We start from the raw sequence: 7,877 nt of genomic DNA, 5'->3' as shown, positions 1-7,877 counted from the left end.
CAAGGATTTATAAGGGGCTATTTTGGTCGCGCGCCCTGATTGGCCGACCGCAAGTGACGACACGCTCGCGCGCCGCGGGGCGGGGCGACATCCGGGGCGAGGAACGCTTGCGGGTGAGTGGGACTGCGGCCTTTGAAGACCGTAGACCCGAGGCCCCCACCGGTCCTAGGGGTGCCGTGCGCCCTCCATGCCCATCCTTCTGTCGGTTGGGTTATGTGTTACTGAAAGAGCCTGTGTGTTCGGAAAGAACCCAACACTCGTGATTCTGGGAGGCGGTTGCTGGGTGGTGTGACACCTCACAAGCCTCGGGGCGGAAACGCGGCCTCACCGATGCCAGCCCGGAGCTGCGTTTCCTGTCTGGGAGCTGTCAGCTCCGTCTGCGGACCTGTCTTCCTGCCACCCTTACCTCGCCCGTACCTCAGCGAGAATCTGTAGCCTCCTTATTTCTTGTGCAGACAGTTGCCAGGCCTCCCTCTCTTCCTGCAGCGCTGCTGTCCACCCTTCTCGGAAGCCAGAGGAACAAAACACTCTTAAGACATCACAAAAGGATCCCATTTCCACCGCAGTCCCGTGCGGCGCGGTGCCAGGCCTGGCCTTCCCTGGATTCCGGCTGCCCATCACGGGCATTACTTCCGGGTCTCAGGGTTCTTCGATTTCTTTTGGTGGCAAACTGGTTTTGAGCTTCTTTGGGGGAAGTTACTGAATAAATACCAAGTGTGATTTTGAAATATCGAAAATCTTGGTCAGACTTAAACAGATAAACAGCCATCACTCCCTATCAAATGGGAATTTAGCTCTAAAGGAATTCTGTTAATGAGTTCTGTTTCCTCCTTAGAATCACAAATCTTGCCTTTGGTTGCAGAGCCCTTCATGAAGGCCGCCTAGGTTTTCTGAGCTCACAGCCTTGAAGATCATTTGCAGTTGCTTGTAGAAAGAACATAACTTAGTCACTATTCAACATGAACATCCATAAGAATTGCCACGTATTAAGTTTTTTATTTTATTGATTTTTTACAGAGAGGAAGGGAGAGGGATAGAGAGTTAGAAACATTGATGAGAGAGAAACATCGATCAGCTGCCTCCTGCACCCCCCCTACTGGGGATGTGCCCGCAACCAAGGGACATGCCCTTGACCGGAATGGAACCTGGGACCCTTGAGTCTGCAGACCGACGCTCTATCCACTGAGCCAAACCAGTTAGGGCTTATTAAGTATTTTTAATGTGCCAAGCATTGTAAATGCTTAAGAGGTGTTTCATTTAATCCTTACAAAATCTCTGTGATTGAGATACTATTATTATACCCAATTTTACAGAAAAGGAAATGAAGGCCCAGAGAGATGGAATAACTATGTTTGTATGAGGCAGTGCCAGGATTCATAATCCAAGGTTGTCTGACTCTGACATTTGTGCCCTTAACTACTAAGCTTTGTAGAGTTTCCTTTCTCCTGCCGTATGTAATTGGAAATTCAGCCTTAGGCTGGAACAAAAGGAGGTGAGATCAGTCAATAAGTGTTACGTATCTTCAGGAAGATGTTTGACCAGCAGCTGGCTTTAAAAGAAGGATTGCTACTCAGGGAAAATAATGGTGCCAGGGTCCTAATAGTCTCCACTTCCCCTGAGCAGCAGGCCATAGTAAGCCTGCAGGACAAAGTCTTTGGAAAGATTTTTGATTCTGCTGTGCTCGTTGATATGGAGACTGGACTGTGTACAAAGGGGCCTCACATAATCCCCTTGGTTGGTTAGGAACCAGGAAGCAAACTGGTCATAAGAATGACTTTCGAACATTTTTCTACCCTTTCCCGCCCAGAGCTACCAGAACTATTTGATGATGGTTCCAAATCCATGTACAGGAGACACTGCAGCGGGGATTGCCGTGGAACCAGGCAGGCCCGGGTGCAATCTGCATTGAACGCTGTGTGAGTTTCCAAACTTCTCTGAACCTCATTTTCTTTATATGTAATCTACTTTGCTGTAAGGATTAAGTGAGATTAATGAAGTTCCTGGATTAGTTTGTGGTGTATATAAATATCCAAAAATGTTAGTTCTCTTTTTTGCCCCTTCTCCTGAACATTTAAGGAAAGCATGTAGCTGTGATGACTATACCTTTATTGTTCCCTTTATAGAGCTACTTACTGTACTGAATTTCAGTAAGATAGTAATTTACATTAAGATCGTTTATCACCATTTATAACTTTAAATGTCCTTATTGACACTTCAACAACATCATTTCCAAATAACAGCTTCAGCTTTAGTTGTGTCTGTCATGCATTTAACAAATAGTTACTGAAAATATATTAGGTATAATACATAGGCTACTCTTTAATAGAACTTTCTGAAGACATTTCAGCAAAATAGCGCGGTTCACAAGCAGGCATTAGAGAAATAGACTGTACTTTCTCACTGGTCCCAAGCTCTAACTCTGGTCATAATTCTTTTTTTTAATATGTTTTATTGATTTTTTACAGAAAGGAAGGGAGAGGGATAGGGATAGAGAGTTAGAAACATTGAAACATTGATGAGAGAGAAACATCGATCAGCTGCCTCCTGCACCCCCCCTACTGGGGATGTGCCTGCAACCCAGGTACATGCCTTTGACCGGAATCGAACCTGGGACCCTTCAGTCCGCAGGCCGACGCTCTATCCGCTGAGCCAAACCGGTTAGGGCTGGCCATAATTCTTTTTAAAAAATATATGTTTTAATTGATTTCAGAGAGAGGAAGGGAGAGGGAGAGAGAGATAGAAACATCAATGATGAGAATCATTGATCGGCTGCCTCCTGTACACCCCTCACTGGGGATCGAGCCCGAAATCCGGGCATGTGCCCTGACAGAGAATCAAATCGTGACCTCCTGGTTCATAGGTCAACACTCAGCCATTGAGCCACACCGGCTGGACTGGCCATAATTCTTTTTAAAAAATATATGTTTTAATTGATTGCAGAGAGAGGAAGGGAGAGGGAGAGAGAGATAGAAACATCAATGATGAGAATCATTGATCGGCTGCCTCCCGTACACCCCTCACTGGGGATCGAGCCCGAAATCCGGGCATGTGCCCTGACAGAGAATCAAATCGTGACCTCCTGGTTCATAGGTCAACACTCAGCCATTGAGCCACACCGGCTGGACTGGCCATAATTCTTTTTAAAAAATATATGTTTTAATTGATTGCAGAGAGAGGAAGGGAGAGGGAGAGAGAGATAGAAACATCAATGATGAGAATCATTGATCGGCTGCCTCCCGTACACCCCTCACTGGGGATCGAGCCCGAAATCCGGGCATGTGCCCTGACAGAGAATCAAATCGTGACCTCCTGGTTCATAGGTCAACACTCAGCCATTGAGCCACACCGGCTGGACTGGCCATAATTCTTTTTAAAAAATATATGTTTTAATTGATTGCAGAGAGAGGAAGGGAGAGGGAGAGAGAGATAGAAACATCAATGATGAGAATCATTGATCGGCTGCCTCCCGTACACCCCTCACTGGGGATCGAGCCCGAAATCCGGGCATGTGCCCTGACAGAGAATCAAATCGTGACCTCCTGGTTCATAGGTCAACACTCAGCCATTGAGCCACACCGGCTGGACTGGCCATAATTCTTTTTAAAAAATATATGTTTTAATTGATTGCAGAGAGAGGAAGGGAGAGGGAGAGAGAGATAGAAACATCAATGATGAGAATCATTGATCGGCTGCCTCCCGTACACCCCTCACTGGGGATCGAGCCCGAAATCCGGGCATGTGCCCTGACAGAGAATCAAATCGTGACCTCCTGGTTCATAGGTCAACACTCAGCCATTGAGCCACACCGGCTGGACTGGCCATAATTCTTTTTAAAAAATATATGTTTTAATTGATTGCAGAGAGAGGAAGGGAGAGGGATAGAGAGTTAGAAACATTGATGAGAGAGAAACATCGATCAGCTGCCTCCTGCACCCCCCCTACTGGGGATGTGCCTGCAACCCAGGTACATGCCTTTGACCGGAATCGAACCTGGGACCCTTCAGTCCGCCGGCCGACGCTCTATCCGCCGAGCCAAACCGGTTAGGGCTGGCCATAATTCTTTTTAAAAAATATATGTTTTAATTGATTTCAGAGAGAGGAAGGGAGAGGGAGAGAGAGATAGAAACATCAATGATGAGAATCATTGATCGGCTGCCTCCTGTACACCCCTCACTGGGGATCGAGCCCGAAATCCGGGCATGTGCCCTGACAGAGAATCAAATCGTGACCTCCTGGTTCATAGGTCAACACTCAGCCATTGAGCCACACCGGCTGGGCTGGCCATAATTCTTAATGAAAATAATTTAGTCTATAAAGACACACATTCACAAATAAGGAAAACAAACACAAAATACCAAGTGTGGAAGTAACAGCAAAAATTAAACACATTTCTTTTAAAATATAATTTAGGAGATAATTTTTCCCTTTAAAAGTCTCTAATTTTATTAATTAATCTTGTATAATTAGTTAAACAGTTTGTTTTCATCACTGCTAATCAATCAAAGGGAGACTTTTAAGTCCTCTTTTCCAGTAAAAAGTTATAAAATGTGCCGTGTGTGTATTGCACAATGTAGCAGTTGTACAGTGAATATTATTACAAAAATGAAAACTTTGGGGGAGAAATGAATCTTTCTTTCCACTGGCCTCAGAATTGGGAAGGTATCAGCCTGGGCTGCCTCCATTTGGAAGGGTCTGTTCCAGAGTGAGGCCACCACAGGGAGACGCAGAGAGATGGGAGACCAAGTGGCATCATTGAGCCCCTAGATCCAGCTTTAGCTGACGCCGATAAACTGAATTTTTCAGTTTTTTAAGTCAGTAGATTTTCTGTCCATTTAAACCTCTTGGGATTGTGTCTTTTGTCTCTTACAACCCAAGAGAGCTGTCCAAAACAGAGGCACTGCTAGTCTGGCCTTGAACCACCTCTGCAGCCTGTCTGCCTTGCTCTGGACACAGAGAACTGCCATTCCCCCAAACACCCCATGTGCCCTGCGACTCCTGCTGGGCTTTCTGCCAGGGAGGGACTCACTTTTTCCCTTTTGCACTTGCTCTCGACTCTTGAAGGTTCAGTTCGAACGCCAGTTCTTCCATAAAACCTTCCCCAGCTCCTCCCAGGGAGAAAAAAGAAAAAATGAAAACTTTGCAAGTCACTACACATCCAGATATATTTTAAGTAAAATGAGTTTCCAGAAACTTGCAAAATAATAAGTTTACCTAAATGGTTACAATTTAAGTGGAGCTATTTTTTTCCTAATCCAAAAGTGAAATAGTAAATAGATGAGGCTCTCTGCTGGCAACTGCTTGGGAGTTTTTAATAGCTGGTTCAAGACCCTAGCCAGTGAGTCTGCCATTCAGAATGCCACAGTCACTAAAGAGGTGCATCTATATATATAAAAGGCTAATATGCTAAGTGTCCCTCCACCTGCCCGAACGGTTGCTATGATGCACACTGACCACCAGGGGGCAGATGTTCAACGCAGGAGCTGCTGCACTGCAGTGACTTGGCAGTGGCGGGTCTTGGGTGACACACCCCAAAACCAGAGAGGATGGAGCAGTGTGATTCCACCTTTGGCTGTGGGTTATGTTTTTACTGGGGCACTGTCAACCCTGAATCTGGCTTACTGCACACTTGTGTTTGCGTTCCACACCCTGTATGATAGCAACTTTGCAGAGTGCCCTCTCGCACTCTGGGACCCCTCGGGGGATGTCAGAGAGCTGGTTTCAGCCCGATCCCCACAGGCCAGGTTGAGGCACCCCCACCTGCCAGATGGACCCCACTCACTCAGCAAACGCCTTTCGAGCCACGTGTGGCCAGCCAGGGAGGGACCACAGGAGGTTGGCTCCAGAGCATGTCCAGCCCGTCCCGCCCAGTCCCACCCCACTGGCCACCTTCTAATTAATTTCCTTTCAATGTGCACGAATCCGTGCACTGGGCCACTAGTTCTATCATAACCACCCTTGGCAAGATGAAAGCTGGGTGTTCCTGCAAAAGAAATGCACATTGTGGAATGAACACCTGACAATCATTTCAGAGGTGCATCTGAGCTGGGGAAGGCACTGGGTATGGATTCCTCAAGAATGGCTGCGTCCAAAGACTGTGCAACTCCAAATCCTTCGGAATGGAATACAGACATGTTCTCTGCCATTAGCTGTGCCTTGCAATACGGAATCTTAGTTATTTCCTTGACGGTAAAACTAAGGAATTATATCACATTGGGTGGATCTGGGCAGTATGGTTCATGATAGTAGAATCTTTAGCTGGAATCCTAAAAATGCCGGAAATGTAAGATAACCTCTTCTGGCTAAAGTCAGCAATTGTTATGGACATACATATAGTTTTTGGTTCCAAGCCCCTCTCCAAGGCTCACTTCAAATGACAGAGATCAGTGGCTGACATATTGTGGTGATTGTTGTGGGACTCTTGGCTAAAAGGAGATAGCTAGATACACAGTATACATACAAAAATGCATGAATACATGACAGGGCAGCTTCACCGGGTGCATGAAAAGCCTGTTAGGCCCTGGCTGGTGTGGCTCAGTTGGTTGGGTGCCATTCTGTGCACTGAAAGGTTGCCGGTTCGATTCCCAGTCAGGGCACATGCCTAGGTTGCTGGCTCCATCTCAGGTAGGGGGCATGCAGGAGGCAACCAATGATGTTTCATTCTTTCCCATCAATGTTTCCCTCTTTCCTTCCTCTGTCTCTTAAAAAAGAAGAAAAGCCTGTCAGGAAGGAACTGGTTCACACAACTAGGAATGGGTGGTCAAAATGGGCTGTTGTCTAGAGGTTTCCCAGGCATTGTCCAACAACTAGAAGTTTCCCGGGGGAGCCAGTGGCATTCATCTTAGACCTGGCCACGTTATAACTCACTGGCCAGTGGAAGTGTTCCTATCAGAGTAATTATTCAATTAAGGTATTTCAAACTAGGTATTCAGGACTGAAATTTCTGGTGATAAGATGAACAATCTAAATTGAAAATAATCTCACTACAAAACACCTAAAAATGCTGGATAAAATATATCAAACTTAATTTAAAAGCATATAGAAACTCAGTAACCTCGCATGGAGGAATATAGATTATTAGCATTTGGGGATTTTAGGAAGTCCTACTTTATTTCTGTAAATAAAGTTTGTCAGTGAAAAGTGAAAGACATAAATCAGATTTTTTTAAAGAACATACATATATATATTTAAATATATTTTATTGATTTTTTTTTTTTACAGAGAGGAAGGGAGAGGGACAGAGAGTTAGAAACATCTATGAGAGAGAAATATTGATCAGCTGCCTCCTGCACACCCCCCACTGGGGATGTGCCCGCAACCAAGGCACATGCCCTTGACCGGAATCGAACCTGGGACTCTTCAGTCCGCAGGCCAATGCTCTATCCACTGAACCAACCCGGTTAGGGCCATACATATATTTTTATTACAATGAATATTCCAGAAGTGTCAGTCTGCTCTAGGAAAGTACATGCAAACATCAAAGCCAACTTCGAACAGGAAATTCTCGGGAGTAACAGTTATCTTGTCAGTGACACCGGACAAGCCTAGAGTAATAGTTCCCTATGGGAGGCATCTGGCAGCAGTTATCCAGAGGTTTGTAATCCCCTCTTCTCTCTCTGGCGAACTTCTACTCAGCCCTGGAGAAACAGCCCGTCAAACTGCTCTAACAAAATACCACAGCCTGGGGACTGTAAACAACAGAAATTTACTTCTCTTGGTTCTGGAGGCTGGAATCCAAGGTCAAGACCAGCTCTGGTTCCAAGCTGGAGCCTTCCCACTGTGTCCTCACATGGTAGATGGGGCGAACTGTATGTCTCCCTCCTTCCTGGCACACCTGGAGAGCCCCACACCTATGGCCTGCTCATCATCTGGAGGGAGGG

The 7,877-nt window shown here is 45.9% G+C and overlaps 1 long non-coding RNA gene across 2 annotated transcripts in view; it reads left to right on the top strand.

The window, feature by feature from the left end:
* Positions 1-41: 41 nt before the first annotated feature.
* LOC102262403 overlaps positions 42-7,877 on the top strand; it is a 26,890-nt gene continuing 19,054 nt past the window's right edge. Inside the window, exons 1-2 of one of the 2 annotated variants that reach the window (XR_001363415.1) lie at positions 42-113; positions 1,808-1,916. This is a non-coding gene — a long non-coding RNA (uncharacterized LOC102262403). The other variant, XR_001363416.1, reaches the window with a different exon arrangement.

This window comes from Myotis brandtii, unplaced genomic scaffold, assembly GCF_000412655.1.
Source record: "Myotis brandtii unplaced genomic scaffold, ASM41265v1 scaffold395, whole genome shotgun sequence".
NCBI lineage: Eukaryota > Metazoa > Chordata > Mammalia > Chiroptera > Vespertilionidae > Myotis > Myotis brandtii.
Note: the sequence above shows the minus strand (reverse complement) of the source record. Positions and strands in the feature narration are given on the sequence as shown.